The sequence below is a fragment of the Odocoileus virginianus genome, chromosome 11 (genome assembly GCF_023699985.2).
Source record: "Odocoileus virginianus isolate 20LAN1187 ecotype Illinois chromosome 11, Ovbor_1.2, whole genome shotgun sequence".
NCBI classification, from domain to species: Eukaryota; Metazoa; Chordata; class Mammalia; order Artiodactyla; family Cervidae; genus Odocoileus; species Odocoileus virginianus.
Genome location: NC_069684.1, coordinates 64,708,548 through 64,725,791, shown reverse-complemented (window position 1 = coordinate 64,725,791; position 17,244 = coordinate 64,708,548). Strand labels below are relative to the sequence as shown.

At 38.4% G+C, this 17,244-nt stretch overlaps 1 long non-coding RNA gene across 1 annotated transcript; it reads right to left on the bottom strand.

Annotated features, from left to right (window-relative positions):
- Positions 1-10,953: 10,953 nt before the first annotated feature.
- Positions 10,954-17,003, bottom strand: LOC110145898 (uncharacterized). Its single transcript, XR_002316351.2, has 3 exons — positions 16,938-17,003; positions 12,942-13,109; positions 10,954-11,194 (listed from the first exon to the last, which is right to left on the bottom strand). It is a non-coding gene; the product is annotated as an uncharacterized lncRNA (long non-coding RNA).
- Between the last annotated feature and the right edge of the window lie 241 nt (positions 17,004-17,244).

The window sequence follows — 17,244 nt, the reverse complement described above, 5'->3', positions numbered from 1 at the left end:
GAATGACTGGACTTCCTGCATTAACTGACTTTTGGGGGCTTAACTAACACAGCCCCATATCCTCTCGAGCTGTGTAGAAAAAACGTTCTAGTTACATGCCTGAGTCCTAGCTGACCCATAAGTGCAGGAGCTGGGTCTTTTTTCTCAAGCCTTATTCCCAAGGTCTGGCATAATACAGACTGACAGTGCACTTTTTAAACAAATGCCTTTAAAGGTTATAATCTAAATATGGGACTAAAATTATAGTCCTTGCTTTGGATAGAATATAATGGTTAAATTTATAACTTTGCACCTCAAATGTGAACTGGTTATAAAGATTAACATTGCATAAATGCTTAAAGAAGACAAAAGAAATTACAGTGCTTTCAGCTGTTGACATTAGTTTATGTTTGTTGTAAAAGAACTATACCTGTGTTATTGAAGTAAGAAGAAATGGGGGAGAGCTTTGGAAAGCATAAGGCGATTTGCTCTTCGCTGTCAGGAAGATCCCCTGGAGAAGAGCATGGCAACCCACTCCAGTATTCTTGCCTGGAGAATTCCATGGACAGAGAACCCTGGCAGGCTACAGTCCATAGGGTTGCAAAGAGTCGGACACGATTGAAGTGACCTAGCACGCATGCAGAGAATCACTGGTTCTCAGGACAAGCTTCAGACTACAGACCTTTATCAGAAACTTGAAGGCCTTTCCACCACTAAGCTTTCAGCTAGTTTCTCAGATTCCCCCTGAACTCCTTTTGTTCTTCCTTCTTTTTCTAGAATATACAGTCCTGAGTTCTCATACTGGGTCTGTGTCCTATTAAAATGGTCACCAGAAATGAGCTGCAATCTTCCCTTTTTCCTATTGTTTTATAAATGAGCCAAAGAAGCCCTCTCTATTGGCTCCTATATTGCTTATATCTTTACTACAAGCTGAGACCTATTAGCTCAAAAGCCTGCTAGTGCCAAACTCAACTGTTTATACATCCAATTATGTAAAAATAGCCCAAACAAGCAGATTTTTGGCCAGTTAAGGCCTGCCTGCTTTGTGTCCCCTACAGAATCTTACTCCCCATCTGCTGGCAATAGGTAAGATAGTCCCAGGTCATAGAGGCCCTGGGCCACTGCTGTGCTCTCCTGGGGGTCCCTGACGCAGACATTCCCGGCCGTGCTGCTTTGTGACATCACTTAGGCTCACTAGCCGCCTTGCTGATTCCCCTCTCTCCTGGGAATTCCCTTGCCCTCACATCCTTCTGGATGGCGGCCCCCTCACTAAGTCTGTGGACCATCTCATGCTGTGAGAGCTCCTCTCATTCAGCCCTGTCCAAGTGCCACTCAGTCACCAAGTACCCACACCCAGTGTGGTAACCGCCTCTCATGGTCTTATTTTTCTTTCCTTGACATGCCCCCAAACCCCTCAGGACACCTACAGCTGTTCCTTTCCACTTTTTTTCGTCATCATAGTTAAATGTTTGAAAACAAAATAAATGAGTTTTTCCATCTTTTCTAACAAAGCATTTGTTGTCCTTGCACAGCAGTATTGGACAGGTGCATCTTTTGCCATGGGGAGGCTGTGAGCTTCAGCATCATTCGATGGTCTTGAGCAACCTTTTACTAAGTAGGCAATCTATATTTCCAGGCCTCTCATCTTCCCTTCTTTTTATAAGGCTAGTTGTCGATTCCTCAAATGCAGTCCAGGTCTTCTGACTGAAACTTGCATATTCAGCAAGGTGTCCAGAGTAACCAATTGAATGAGGTTCTGAGACAGCAGGACTAAGACCAGAGTGGAATTTTCCGTTAATCAAAGTAAATCAAAATCCTTCATTAGTAGAACATTCCTGGTGGTCGTTAGTAGGAATGAAAGGGAAGGATGGCAGGAGAGTGAGAATTGAATGTCGAGACATCAGCTTGTTATTAAATACATTTTGCTTAACTATTAATAAAAATTCGCTTTAAAAAAAGTTATACATGTGAAAATTACAAAGCTTCCAGTGTTTTTATAATTCTTCCAGTCTTGAGTCCTGACTTAAGATTTTTTTGACATATTTCTATGTTATTACCATAACCAGAGATAAGGCTTATACATACTGTTATTCTGAAGGGACTTTCTCCTTCACAGTTCTCACTCCAGCCTCCTCTTCTGTGAAATATATTCTCTTTTCTTCTTGTGTCTCCTTTATCAAAGTGGTAGGTCTGCTGAACTCAGAGCTTCTTTTAGGAGGACATTTAGATTGAGAAGCACCCATTTCTCCAGGCATAGCCCAGACACAGCCAGTTTATATATCTCCCTGTAAGAAGATAGCATTAATTAGAAATGACATTTGTTGGGGATACACTTAAGATGGAATATGAAAAATCATTTGTTTATAAATTTGCTGTGACTATTCTCTTGACTACAGTCAGAGAAAAGCTTCATAAGGAGTTATGTAAGTAGAATTGCACTAGATCTTTCCAAGGGACAAAGGAAATTATTTGAAGGAAGAAATCAGAATCAGTTGAATAAAACCCAAATGATGTTTAGGAAAAGAATGAGGAGCTCAGGTCACCTGGATCAAAGAGTGTGTGCTTGAGAGTAGCTGGAGGTAGGTTTGGAAGTGCAGCTTCAAGAAGGTTGAGGGTTATTGACCTCAATCATACAATTATAAAATACAAAGAAATACAAATTGGCATATACCATTTTAAAAAGCTGGGTGATATTTGAAAAAACTGTGAACTTCAGCCAAATATATACATTTAGAAGTTGGATTGTTCACACAGTTTATTTTAACAAATGTTTCTAGTGCCCAGGTTTGAGCATAACTTCCTGTATGTCTCCCCTAGTACTTCCATACTGAAAATTCCCATGCAGTCACTTCCCATTCACTGTTTTACTCCATATTTTACTAGATATTTCCTATGTGGAATCTGTTACTTTAGTTTATATGTAGACATAATCTGCTTCTCCTTGTGACTCTAAAAAGCAGACCTCTAACCAGTGGGTGGATTTTGCATAGAACTTTATGATGAAGAAAGCTGACTGCAATATGCAGTATTACAGTTATGAGCCTCTCACAGTTTTCACAGAAAGACAAAAAGATTCTCTCTATAAAATTTAAGGAAATTGACATAGGTGGTTTCCAGGGCTTTCCAGACATGATTTCTTTCGGGTCTTTTGACTGTTGTGACCACAGAATGAGACACTGGATCTACTTCTATTGGTTTCTGTTTTACAGTCGGGCCCCCCCCACCCCCCCACCCTTGCCCCTTAAACCATGTTAAACACAAAGTGCCAGAGACAAGAAGTAATCACCAAATCTGTCAGTGTAGGCATTATTCCCAACATAAGTCATTTTGGAAATTAAACAACAAAGAGTCACCCTAAACAAATTTATTTCCCATACTGTGCACTTTGTTTTTCAAGAACTGTCTTACTCTATGAACTCTATGGCAAAAACCACTACAATATTGTAAAGTAATTAGCCTCCAACTAAAATAAGTACATTTAAAAAATAAAGAAAGAAAGAATATCTAGTTCACTATGTAATTTATCAATATTAAGAAATAGTTGTTTCATTAAGTTTGACTGACTGCTACCTTGTTTGCAAAGGTGTTGGGTCTGGTGATCTGGAAAGGAGGAAGACACTTTAAGCAGCAGGAGGATTGTGCCAGGGATGAGCTACAGGGGGAAGAAGCAGGCCCTGAACCAAAGATCAAAAAGTCACCCACTGCTGCTTGAGTCTGGCCTTGCAGGAAACTCTGCTAATTGCTGTCCATTTATCAGTCTTGCCAAGAAGCCCTTACTTTCACAGACCTTTCCCGCATTCACCCAGAGCTAAACATGGAAAGGCAGCATCGGAAAGAATGGCAGTAGAACTTGCTGCTTGCTGGGAGGCCTAAAACTTGGAACATAAGGGAAAAAAAAAATACTGAAGTGTTGTGCAAGCAGTATCTGTCCTTCTAACTTTTGTAAAACAGATTCGAGATAAGGACATGATTCTGCGTTCTTTTTTATTACATTCATTTCCTGAATGCTAGTTATTTAAGTTGTTTTACGTTTGATTAGCTTGGGTTTACGTGCCTTTTATATGTGTTGGTCATTTTATCTTTAGGAAACTGAAGTTTCCCCAAGGTCACAACAAATATATGCTGTTTTGTTTGCAAGTCTGTATTGCTGAGAGCAAAATGTTAACATTGTCAGTGATCACCCCATCAAAGTTTATTCCTGAAGGTCTGGATCTGCAGGCTAGCTGCACTAATGGCAATAACAATATGTTATTTTATATAACAACAATAAAATGCTACTTAGTACAACATTATACAAGCCTACTTAGTTTCTAGACTCTTCTGTAATTTCCCCATAGCACTGTATATTTCCAAGCTTAAGTTTCTGGTCTGTTGCAAATATTAATGGAAAATAATTACATACAAGTCTGCCAGATAGATCATTACTTACAATTCCCTTTGAGTCATTTAAACAAAATAGAATGGATCTTTTCTGATCATTTAATTATTGAGCATAACTACTTAAAAGTGTGTAAAAGGACTTCTTATATCACCTAAGAAGAAGCTGTAAATTTTCTAAATAATTTTCTAAGGAAATTTTCAAAAAAATTTATCTTTAACTGAGTATTTTCTAAGATTGGAATAAAGACTAGTAAAAATAGACTTTGTTGTAAACATATAATTTGCAAACCCCCTTGCAATAATGTACTGGATGTAAAGGCAAGAACTTTGCTTTGTTAACTGCTTCATCTACAGCCCCTAGAAGACTCTGACACTTAGTAGGAATTCATTGTGGACGGTTTGATTTGATGAATCAAAGAAATTGAATTTAATCAAAAGGTTAAGCCTACATTTAACACAATTCAGAGTTTCTAATATGAAACACACAAATTGAGCTACAGAGGTATCAGTTTACCATTTTCACTTCTGATTTGAGAGCCAAATGTTAGGCTAAATCATATATCCAGCAGGGTGTTTTCTGAAATATCATTGCTAGTTGTGTTATGTGTTCAACGGACTTGAAGAGCCAAGCTAAATTGGGCTTCTCCGACCGCTCATTTTATTATCCCACCAGCAAGGAGGTACTGAATACCTACTGTGCACTTATTTCTGAGACAGAAAACAAAGAAATATAAGCTTATCTCTACCCTCAAGGAAGCGACAGTTGGAGAGAAGTGACCTATGCTTGAGGGACCACAAAGCAGTACAAAATAGTATAATATGAAAGACTAAGCTGTTTAAGGAATTAAAATCCCTATGTAAAAAAATGCAGCATGAATTGTTTCTCTTTTTATCAAGGAGAGTTGCAAGGACTTTTGTAAACCAGAGTTGGTAAACTGGCAGCCTGCAGCCAGAGCTGCAGATAGGTTTGTTTTTACCTGCACTATGTTATAAAAGAATGAATCATTATTTAAATATTAAGGATTTTTTGTTAAAAATACTTTTATTGCTTCTCTTGGAAAATAATTTCATAAAACCTGGAATCTTTGGATCAGCTTTTATTTTTTTTAGAAATGACCGATGACGGTCACTTTTAGAGGTACTGATATTTCATGTTTTTAATAATTTTTGTCCTTTCCCTGAAAGCATCAGATTTTACTACTCTATTGCTGTAGGGGAGCAATATTTGCCACCTATAATATATCTCTTTGGTCTAAGGTTTATTTTAGGCTGATTATTCAGAAGACTTATGAAGTCTTTTTCTTTTCTTAACCTATTAGCTGCCTCCAAGAATCTAGATAAACGGTCTGTTTCTGGAATAGAGCTAACACCAGAGATCTCTTCAAGGAATATGGGCTTAGAATGGTAGGGGAAACTTTAGGGTCTAGAGATCAGAGCCCATTTTGACCCTATGTCTTTATGTGGCCCGGTAGACCTTTACAAAATACTTGCTCCATGTCAATTGCCTTTCTCCCCTTTGAAGTCCTAAACCACTAGCCTCAAAATCTGTTCTTGTCTTTAGCTGAAGATGGTTTTGAAAGTAAAGGTTTAGGCCATTTGGGTCTTCCCTGGTGGCTCAGTTGGTAAAGAATCCACCTGCAATGTGGGAGACCTGGGTTCGATCCCTGGGTTGGAAAGATCCCCTGCAGAAGGGAAAGGCTACCCACTCCAGTATTCTGGCCTGGAGAATTCCACGGACTATATAGTTCATGGGGTTGCAAAGAGTTGGCCATGACTGAGAGACTTCCACTCACTCAGGCCATTTTGGTGAGTTATTCAGTTTTGCTGGGTCTCTCCCATGTATACATGTTATGAAACTTCAGTGTGATTTTTCTGCTGTTAATCTGTCTCATAATCAAGTTAATTCTTAGACCAGCCAGAAGAACTTACAAGGGCAGAGAAAAATTTTTTCCTACATAGCAGTGCTTACACACAAAACATGTGTCCAGATTCTAATGTTCTTCGGTATTATTGATATATGACAGGAATGTCTAGGGCCTACTATTTTAGCACAGCTGGAGCAATAATGTCTTTAGGAAGGTGGGTTTTGAGTGGGCATTGTGTCACTGAATGCAGGTTCGAGTGCCAACACATAGTGAGGCCAGACAAACCACAGTGTTAGAGTTTGCAGCAGAGAAAGGTTTTTGCAGGGCCACACAAGGAGAGTGAGTGGCTCATGCTCAAAAGGCACAAAGTCCTGGATGGCTTTCAGGGATGAGTTTTGATGGGCAAAATTTTGGGTGAGGGATGCAGGATGTGTGACTTTCTTCAGATTGGTTGGTGGGGAGGTAACTGGAGGGTGTTCCAGGAGTCTTGTGCTCAGACTGAAGATACCATCCTCCCCCAAATTGGGAACGTTAGTTCCCCAGAAGAACTCCAAAATACTCTTATGTATATCCCTTGAAAAGGAACCAGGTCCCTGCACTATTGTTTCTTAATTGCTCCTCTGTTTCTGCATTTGTTCACTTCCCTGATGATAGCAGTTGTTTGACTCTGCCCTTAGGTATTCAGGAAGGTCTAAGAGGCTGAAGTCTTTTTCCTACCAGCAAGAAATGGAACTGGAAAGAATTTGTAAGGGGCCCGCAGGGACCTGTTCCATCTCAGTTGTATTTCTTGGTTTTCTAGATATGTTCAAGAAAGAACCAGAATCAGAGCTAGAGTAACAGATAATCTCATGTTTTGCACTTTGTGACTTTTGTTGTAATAGTAAATTTTTTTTTAAGCTGTAGAGACCTCTGCTGAAATAGAATCATTTGTAGAAGCCAGATTTCTGAAATGAATGTGTGGGAAAGGAATGTGATAAATTTCTCTTTGTCTTTTCTTCCCCAACATAATATCTTTACCGTAAGCAACACCTAGATTTCCTATTGGGGACTTAACTTGCCTTGTTTCCAGTAACGTACACAGATAAAGAGAACCTAGAATATGTGTCTTCCTCAAAGGGAGGCCTGCTGCAGGTCAGATTTTGCTACTTCATATCTTAAAAGAAACCCAAGGATAAAGTAGTACACTTTTACCGATATCAGTGATATTTTACTCTTTGGGGAATTCTGACATTCTGAGGAAGTAATTCAAGTTCAGTCAATTGGTGTAAAAGTTCTCTCTCTCCTCCCCACCCTCCCATCTTTAGCGATCTGATATCATTGGAAGTAACAAGTGCTTCCAAACACTCTAGTGGCTTTCAGTTATTCAATAAATGTAGTCAGTCAACCTTACAATCACTGTCCTAGTTGTTGAGCCATAGAATTAAGACCTTTTACTCTTGAGGAGTTCCCAACTGAGAAAATATATAGAAAAATGAACAGAGAGTTTAAAATTCCCATACTGTCAGTAGTGGAATTAAGGAAAGATACAGGATGCACACACCCTTGATCTTGAGATAGAGAAAGAATGCTCAGATTGAATCTGTTGAAGAATATATTTGCTATAGTTCAAAGTATTTAGAAGAGAAAAATTGCCTATTGGTCTTGATGGCTCGCTGGATATTGAATGAGAAGGAAGGAAGACTCCTAAGCTTGAGCATAGATTTTGGTAAAATTATATGTGGAAGAATTTGTGAGGAGCCCGTGTCAACAGCAGTAAAGATGATCAGTTCAGAGTTAAGTGAGATTCATGTGAACAGTAAGGTGGAGGTGTTCACCAAAACTTGGCAATGTGTGTCTGGAACACATGAGAGACATCACAGTTGAAGATGTACATTCCGATGTAGTCAGTACAGAGGTAGTGTCTGTAAAATCACTTCCACATAAGTTTCCAGAAGGAGAATACAAGAATAACTGTGGGTCCTCAAATCCATAAAAGCTAAATGAAATTGCTGGTGAATGTATCATCAGTTCAGTTCAGTTGCTCAGTCGTGTCTGACTCTCTGTGACCCCATGAATCGTAGCACGCCAGGCCTCTCTGTCCATCACCTCGTGGCCAATAATTTGAAAATCAATTATGATAAATTGTATAATATCCAATCAGTTTTGAAAATCAATAAAACTGGAAGAAGAAACACTCAAAAAGAGTTCCAAACATCATATAATTAATTTAAAAGTAGGAGTCCCATGATCTTCAAGGAGGCAATATTGGTGAAGTGGTGAGTGACAGGTTAGATTGCCCTTATTTTGAAGAGTTGGCATGAAAAAGAGTACAGACAAGTACATACTACTTTGAAGTAGGTTGGCCCTAAAAAAATGGGAGAAATGAAACAGTAGAAAGAAGAACATCTTAGACTAGACAGAAGTTTCAAGGCAGCAGTGGTTATAATTGGCAGTATCTTTGGTGAATAGGAATTAGATTCTTGTGACTTTTGCTGAGCTCCCTAGAGTTGTGTATGAATTTTCTAGGTCTGCCATAACAAGAGTATCACAAACTAAGTGGCTTAAACAACAGAAATTCGTTATCTTACAGTTCTGGAAGCTATAAGCCTGAGATCAAGGTGTTGGCAGCCTCAGTTCCTTTTGAGGGTTGTGAGAAAGAATCTGTTCCATGTCTGTATTGCTTCTGGTGGATTTCTGGCAGTCTTTGCTTTTCTTGGTTTATAGAAGAATCACCTAATTTTCTGCCTTCTTCTCTGTATAGCATTTTCTCTGTCTGTGACTCTGTGTCCCAATTTACCCTTTCTATAAAAGACACCTGACTACAGTAGGGGACTGACCTATTTTAGTATGACCTCATTTTGCCTAATAATCTCTGCAATGAACCTGTTTTCAAATATAGTGACATTCTGAGGTATTGGGGAATTAGAACTTTACATTTTGGGGAGACACAATTCAACCCATACATGGAATGGTAAGACCATGGTTAATCCTTACAATTGATAATGAAAGTTTAAGATTAATAAGTGTTAGTCCTGTTTATGAATTTCTCTTGATCCTATATTTCCTTAAGTAATCTTAACTTCTTGCCCTACTCCTTTCTATAGAAGTAAGGTGACTTATGTTTTAATCAGGTGAATGTTCTTGATATTGGGTATTTGCTTTCTTTCATCTTTCTCTTCCTTTTGAACAGAGAGACTATAGGGAGTTATTAGATTCATTTGACTCCTGCTCTTAGTCGCCTCACCTAACCTGGATCTATCAGTAAACCAGCCACTGATTGTAGTTTTATGTCTCAGTTTGGTCTAAATTTCTAAAGCACATGGAATAGAGCAGGGTGTGGATTCAGTGGAGTGTTCTTAATGCTCCTACCCTTGTCTCTTTTCTTTCCTAATCTTTAGCATGCTAATTGCTCTTGATTTATTTAAATTGTACAGTAAGATACTCATTGTGGATATCTTCTTACTAAAAAAGAAAGTTTACTATTCATGATAGACTCCACATCTCTACATAATTGGATAATTCCTTTTCTATTTGAAGTGCTCTTTTGATGCAAGTCGACCATGTTCATTCATTTCTTCATTACTCTATTCCTTTTTACAGCTGTTCATTGGACCATTTTATTATTTGTAATTCCCTTGCCTGGCTACTTCTAAGAAAGTCGCGAACTTAACGTGTCTAGGAGGAAAGCTATCCTTTTGCCTTTATGTAGCACCTTGGAACCTGAGGCACATGCACAGGATCTAAGGGAGGCTGATTAAATGTATCTGCTGAGATTTTGAATCTGAAGAAACGGATTAAAATGAACAGAGTGAAGAATTGCTCCTGGAAATGACTGGAGAGGCAGCCCCGTCCATCTCCATGGGTGGGAGGCCAGCAGTGAAGGGGAAGCCTCTGGGGGTCAGTTTCAGCAGTGTCAGTAACACCAGCTTCAGCTGCCAGTGTGCATGCTGATGGGAGCAGGTGACCATGCCAACCCAGGATTGATATTTTTTGGCCTGATTTTAGCTCTGGTTCTGGCTGCATAGCTTCCCTTTTTTGTGTGTGCCCTAACTCCCCAACTCTCCCAGAAATTCTATAAACTACTTAAAACTTACTCAGTACTTTCCATTCTTGCTTCTATCAGCCAGGGCTTGTCTTTTTCATTTGTAATTTAGCTCTGTGACTAACACGTGATGCTATTGGTAATACATGTGAATGTGTTAGCTGCTAAAGGAATAAAAAGAGTTGTGATCATGGAGAGTTGGTATCTAAAGATTCTCTCAGGGAGAGCTCACAAGTCAGAATTTCTTTATTCTCAGTCAATATAAACAAGCTCTGTGATTTTTTGAGTGTACATTTATAAGGCTTGGAGAGATAAGAAAATGTCTGCTTAACTAGATAGATGGTAAAGAATATGCCTGCAATGCAGGAGACCCAGCTTCAATCCCTGGGTCAGGCAGATCCCCTGGAATAGGAAATGGCAACCCACTCTAGTATTCTTGCCTGGACAATCACATGGACAGAGAAGTTTGGCAGGCTACAGAGTCCATGGGGTCACAAAGAGTCAGAGACGACTGAGCAACTAACACTTTCACCAACTAGATCAGGAGATTTTGGCAGGGTTGTGAGGATGAGGATTTTTTGAAGGGCCAAAGAGGAGTTTCTACACATCACTGAAAAATTTTCACTATTGCAGATTCTTAGAGTAGAAGGGATCCCTCAGAGGCCCATCAAACCCAAATTACTACCTCATTTGTGAAACTTGCTTTCATGGCGAAACTGTTGCGTGCTGTCATTACCAGGGTTAAAGCTTATTATTCTTTGTTCTGCTTTTTTATCAGCACAGACTGTCCTCCATGTCTCGTAGTTATAGAATTATGTCCATTAGCCCAGCCTGGCAACAGAGTTATGCTTCACTGGACAGATGTCTGAGTGTGTGACAGAGCAGCTTCAGTGGACTAAGTGCACTTCCATGCTTCGTTGCTGTTTTCACATGTCTGTGGTTTTGATAACTGTAAATGAAATGTACATTTATTGAAATCATGATAAAAGGAAGTTCAACTTAACTACTCTTCATCTCACAGTTGACATAATAAATTGAATCAAATTCTCTTGAATAATCACAGCATTCATATTAGTTAAAGGTTAGAGATAAAGATACATTCAGTTATATCAACAGGTGAGACTATCTCTTTTCTTAATCTTTAAAATTTCTACATTACTTTTGGGCTATTATAGTGAAAATATGTCCAATTTTGATCAATGAGTTCATTTTCTAGCACTTATGGATGTTGGGAAAGAAGAAATTAGCCTCTACCCTTCTGTGTTCTTCTGGCCGATCTAAAATTTATTAACAACGTTAACATGAGACAAAGCAGCGGAGGAAAATCAAAGAAAAGTTTAATAACATAGCTACATAAGAGAGGGGCTTCCTAGGTGGCTCAGTGGTAAAGAAACTTCCTGCCAGTGCAGAAGATGCAAGTTCAATCCTTGGGTCAGAAAGATCCACTGGAGAAGGAAATGACAACCCACTCCAGTATTCTTGCTTGGGAAATCCCATGGACAGAGAAGCCTGGTAGACTGCAGTCTATGGGGTCACGAAAGAGTTGGAAATGACTTAGTGACTAAACAACAACTACATAGGAGAGACCAGGAGAACAAAGTAACTCACAAAAATGGTCAAAACCCTTTTTTTTTAAAGTGTTTGGCTGTCCTGGGGTTTCATTGCTGAGCTCAGGCTCTTTTTGCAGGGCATGGACTTCTCTAGTGGAGGCCTGTGGGCTTAGTTGAGGTCTGTGAGATCTTCCTGGGTCCCCTGCATGGGGAGCAGAGAGTCTTATTGACTGGAATGCTTATCTTAAATACCACCTTAAGCTCAAGACAAAAGAGGATGTTGGGGATAGTGTTTGGGACTTGAGAGGAAGGCAGTTCACATGGAGATGGAAAAGCAGTGCTTGGTAAACAAGTGTTGCTGGACCATGCAGAGACAAGGGGACATGGTGATTTTTAGGCCCATAGCCCCACCATTTCTAGCCTATATTCTTTGCAGGTATTTGTGGTGGTAGCTCTATTCCAGGAACAAGGCCTCCTTCTAAATTCTTTTAGGCACTTTAAGGGGGGAGAAACATTTCCTGAGTCTTCTGTTTCTTAAAAATTATCAGCCTAAATTAATCCTCCTGTCAAAGAAACACATTTTAGAGTGTGAAGTTGTGTTCCCTTACATGGAGAGATTCTGGTTACTTCAAGCATTACACTCATGCTTTTGGAGGAAACAGTGAATTCATCAGTGGCAGTGCTTTGTTTCATTTGCAGGAAGAAATTTGTTAAATAAGAAAGTTATCCTCAAGTGATAACTGCACACCTGGGTAGGTCTTGTCTCCCTTGGAATGTTCAGTGCCTTCCTTAGTGCTTCTAGATCATTAGCTTCAGAACAGCCTTTCACGTTCTAACGAACACTGTAGGAATAACCTCAGTGGCTGTGTTTTTAGACTAATAAAACTACAATTGCTTCGATGGGAACTTACTATTGTGTGAGTTTCCCTGCGAGGCACTTTTTATACATATTACTCCTTTTAAAGATTGTTAGCTACTTAAGTTACTTATTTTTCAAATTAAGTTGAGTCTTTTTCTACTAGTTTTCCTATTTTCTGTTCTGTCCATTAACTTTATCATTGGGAATTTAAGCATAAATTATAAAGAAAAATGAAAGCTACTCTTCTGAAACTTCACAAAATCAAATCAACTTTGTCACTTACATACCTGGTGCTTTTTAGTTTATTGTTGACTGTATTATTCCTTGAATAGAGCATAGGGCCACGCAGTATTAACATCTCTGGATGTAAATACATTATATCCATATTTGACCCTCAGCTTCCTTTAGATGATCAACTGAACAAGACATGTAACTCTCAATATGAAGAGGTTTCTCTGAAAAATACGATTCAAGTTAATGATTTCCACTGTCCCTTCTGCCACTAACATCCATAATGTTTCAACCCCCTAAAGATGTATATCCCGCCCTAATTGAACTGAAGTTGCTTCTACTGCACATAAAGGTGACACAGAACTTCCAGTGTAAGATAAAAGGATTGATTGCCTTCTGAAATAAGAACCACAGTACTTTGCAGAAGTTTACAACTTAGAGTATATATATAACATTATGTTTGTACAAGGCTTCCCTGGTGGCTCAGCAGTAAAGAATCTACCTGCAATGCAGGTGATGCAAGAGACTTGGTTTCAGTGCCTGGGTTGGGAAGATCCTCTAGAGGAGGGCCTGGCAACCCACTGCAGTATTCTTGCCTGGAGAATTCCATGGACAAAGGAGCCTGGAGGGTTACAGTCCATGGGGTCGCCAAGAGTTGGACATGACTGAAGTGACTTAGCACACACACACACACAAGGTCAAAATAAAAATTACTCAACTTTGAAATAACCAGGAAAATGTAACTTACTTTCCAAAAGAAAGAATAAGAAAGATGATAGTTGTAAGATATCCCAGATGTTTAATTATCAGATAAAGACTTTAAAGCAGATCTTACAATTATGTACCACAAAGTAAACAAAGTCAAGTAAAGTAAATGAAAAATTAGAAAATATAAGACCATAAAAGGCTATTTGTTTTTAAGTTTAATAAATTTCCAAATTTATTAAAGTATGTCCACTATGTTCTTTTATTAAGCTATTAATCTTCTGTTGAGCTTGCAGTTATTTCTTTTACATTCAAAATTTTATATGCATGCTCTATTTATTTTATCACTGCAGAGATTTAGCTGAATTACTGTTTTTTCCTAAAACAGTTGTTGTTTGTGATTTTGTTTCTGTTAATCTTTTTTAATTTATTTTTCTTATGGTTATTATTGTTTATATTACCGACCTCTACTCTTATGGTTATTATTTTCTTCCTTCTTTCTCCCTTGGGATTGCTCTCTTGATCATTCTTCAACTTTTAAAATGGACTATTTTGGTATTTTTATAATTTGTCTTGTTTTTGCTTCAGTTCAGTTCAGTTCAGTCACTCAGTTGTGTCCCGACTCTTTGTGACCCCATGAACTGCAGCAGGCCAGGCCTTCCTGTCCATCACCAACTCCCGGAGTCTACCCAAACCCATGCCCATCGAGTCGGTGATGCCATTCAACCATCTCATCCTCTGTCGTCCCCTTCTCCTGCCCTCAATCTTTCCCAGCATAAGGGTCTTTTCAAATGAGTCCACTCTTCACATCAGGTGGCCAGAGTATTGGAGTTTCAGCTTCAGCATCAGTCCTTCCAGTGAACACTCAGGACTGATCTCCTTTAGGATGGACTGGTTGGATCTCCTTGCAGTCCACGGGGCTCTCAAGAGTCTTCCCCAACACCACAGTTCAAAAGCACCAATTTTTCGGCCCTCAGCTTTCTTCAGGGTCCAACTCTCACATCCATACATGACCACGGGAAAAACCATAGCCTTGACTAGACGGACCTTTGTTGGCAAAGTAATGTCTCTGCTTTTTAATATGCTATCTAGGTTGGTCATAACTTTCCTTCCAAGGAGTAAGCGTCTTTTAATTTCATGGCTGCAGTCACCATCTGCAGTGATTTTGGAGCCCCCCCAAAATAAAGTCTGACACTGTTTCCATTGTCTCCCCATCTATTTGCCATGAAGTAATGGGACCAGATGCCATGATCTTAGTTTTCTGAATGTTAAGCTTTAAGCCAACTTTTTCACTCTCCTCTTTCACTTTTATCAAGAGGCTTTTTAGTTCCTCTTCACTTTCTGCCATAAGGGTGGTGTCATCTGCATATCTGAAGTTATTGATAATTCTCCCAGCAGTCTTGATTCCAGCTTGTGCTCTTCCAGCCCAGCGTTTCTCATGATGTACTCTGCATATAAGTTAAATAAGCAGGGTGACAATATACAGCCTTGATGTACTCCTTTTCCTATTTGGAACCAGTCTGTTGTTCCATGTCCAGTTCTAACTGTTGCTTCCTGATCTGCATACAGGTTTCTCAAGAGGCAGGTCAGGTGGTCTGGTATTCCCATCTGTTTCAGAATTTTCCACAGTTTATCATGATCCACACAGGCTTTGGCATAGTCAGTAAGGCAGAAATAGATATTTTTCTGGAGCTCTCTTACTTTTTTGATGATCCAACAGATGTTGGCAATTTGATCTCTGGCTCCTCTGCCTTTTCTAAAACCTTGCCTAAATATGTATAAACTTGTCTGTTTCCTTTTTAGTCCTACTTTATCATCTATACCCTCTCCTTTTGAAATGTAATGTTTTCATTTGGTTCTAAGTATTTTAAACCAATTTTATAATTTTATTTATAAAATGATACACATTTAATAGCAGAATATGCATAAGCATATAAGTATACATTTACATTTTATCTTCATATAATTTATATATAAATAGTTTAAATATGAGCTCATTTAATGAATTCAATGTTACCATCATCAGCAAACATTACTTCTAAGTTGTTGATTTTGTCAAATTTGTTATAATTTCCTTTTGGATATTACATGCACAGTTTTGTTGGTTTTGCAAATATGCTCAAAGCAAGCATGTATTTTTGAGATGTAAGGTGTATTTATATACGTTGTGTACATATATGTGTACTTCAAGGCATGGATGTCGTCGTCAGGCTTTCTGTACTTTCAGTTATTTTCTTCTGCCAGTTTGATACACTTCTCAAATGAATATGAATATCTCAGAGTGTAATATACTAACATATCTATTTTTCTTATAGTTCCGTGTTCTGTATTTCTTTAATATGTTTACTATACCTATTATTTTTTTTTAATCTGTTTGTTGCCATCTCTTTTTTCTGTTTCACACATACCGTTGAATACCCTTCTCTCTGGAGCTTTCATTTCTTGTAGTTTTATTTTTTATATAATGCTTATGTGTTCTTTTAGTTTATCTTTTCCAAAATAAAGCATTGATAGATTGCTTTTTTATAATTTGAGAGTCTGTCTCTTTGACTTATGAATTTAACTCAACTATATTAAAAGTACTACTGTGTTAGGACTTATTTTTGCTATTTGCATTTTATATTTATCACATTTTTTTCCTTCTTTTCTTTTTCTTGCTTCTATTAGCTGAATCAACCTTTTATGCTTTCTTAAGAGTTACACATTTTACATTTATATGCAAACATATTTTATCTTTTTCAATTTGATAAGCTCATAAATACCTGTATCTTTTCCCTAAATATAGTGTTCATGTCTCCTTATACTTCATTCTCTTCTTTCTTTACCCAGTTATGTTGATATTATTTGTTATTTAGTCCTGATTTTAATAGATTTTCATTTTGTTTGTTGGGCTTTTGTTTTCTGTATGACAGTAAACCTGAACAAACTTTTAATTTACTTATATTTATAGTAAATCTCATAGAAATTCACCCCCTCCTTTATTTTGTTTCTTTTCCTTTTTGACTGAACTGGGTGGCATGTGAGATTTTAGGTCCCAGACCAGTGATTGAACCCATGCCCCCAGTTGTAGAAGGGAGGAATTGTAACCACTGAACCACAATTGGAGTCTCTTGTTTGAGTTGTTTTTCTGAGAATAAATTTGAAGGTGAGTTCTGAGGATTGCTCTTTCCAAGATGGTAGTCAGTATCTATGTATGATTATTGAAAAGTTATAGAAAAGTTCTACAGACAGTGCAGCCCTTTTCACCCTTGAAATAGAAATCCTGCACCTCAGATTTTAACTTGAACTCACACAACGAGGACTTGAACCCAGTCAAAACCCATGGTGTTCTAGCTGAGATGACACACCTCTTTTTGGGATTTAATGAAGCTTGAGTTCATGATGTCTCATTGCAGGAAGAATTCTGTGAGAGACAGAGAGATAGATAAGAAGTGAATTTATTTAGAGAGAAACACATTCTACAGACAAGAGTGTGGGTCATCTCAGAAGACTTGAGACTGGCCAAGAAATATGGTGTAGGTAGCTTTTATGGGTGGGTAATTTCATAAGCTAGTGAGTGGGAGGGAGCATTGTTCCAACCATACTGGGGAAGGAGTAGAGATTTCCTGAAATTGGGCCACCACCTACTTTTTATTCTTTGATTGGCCTTGGAAC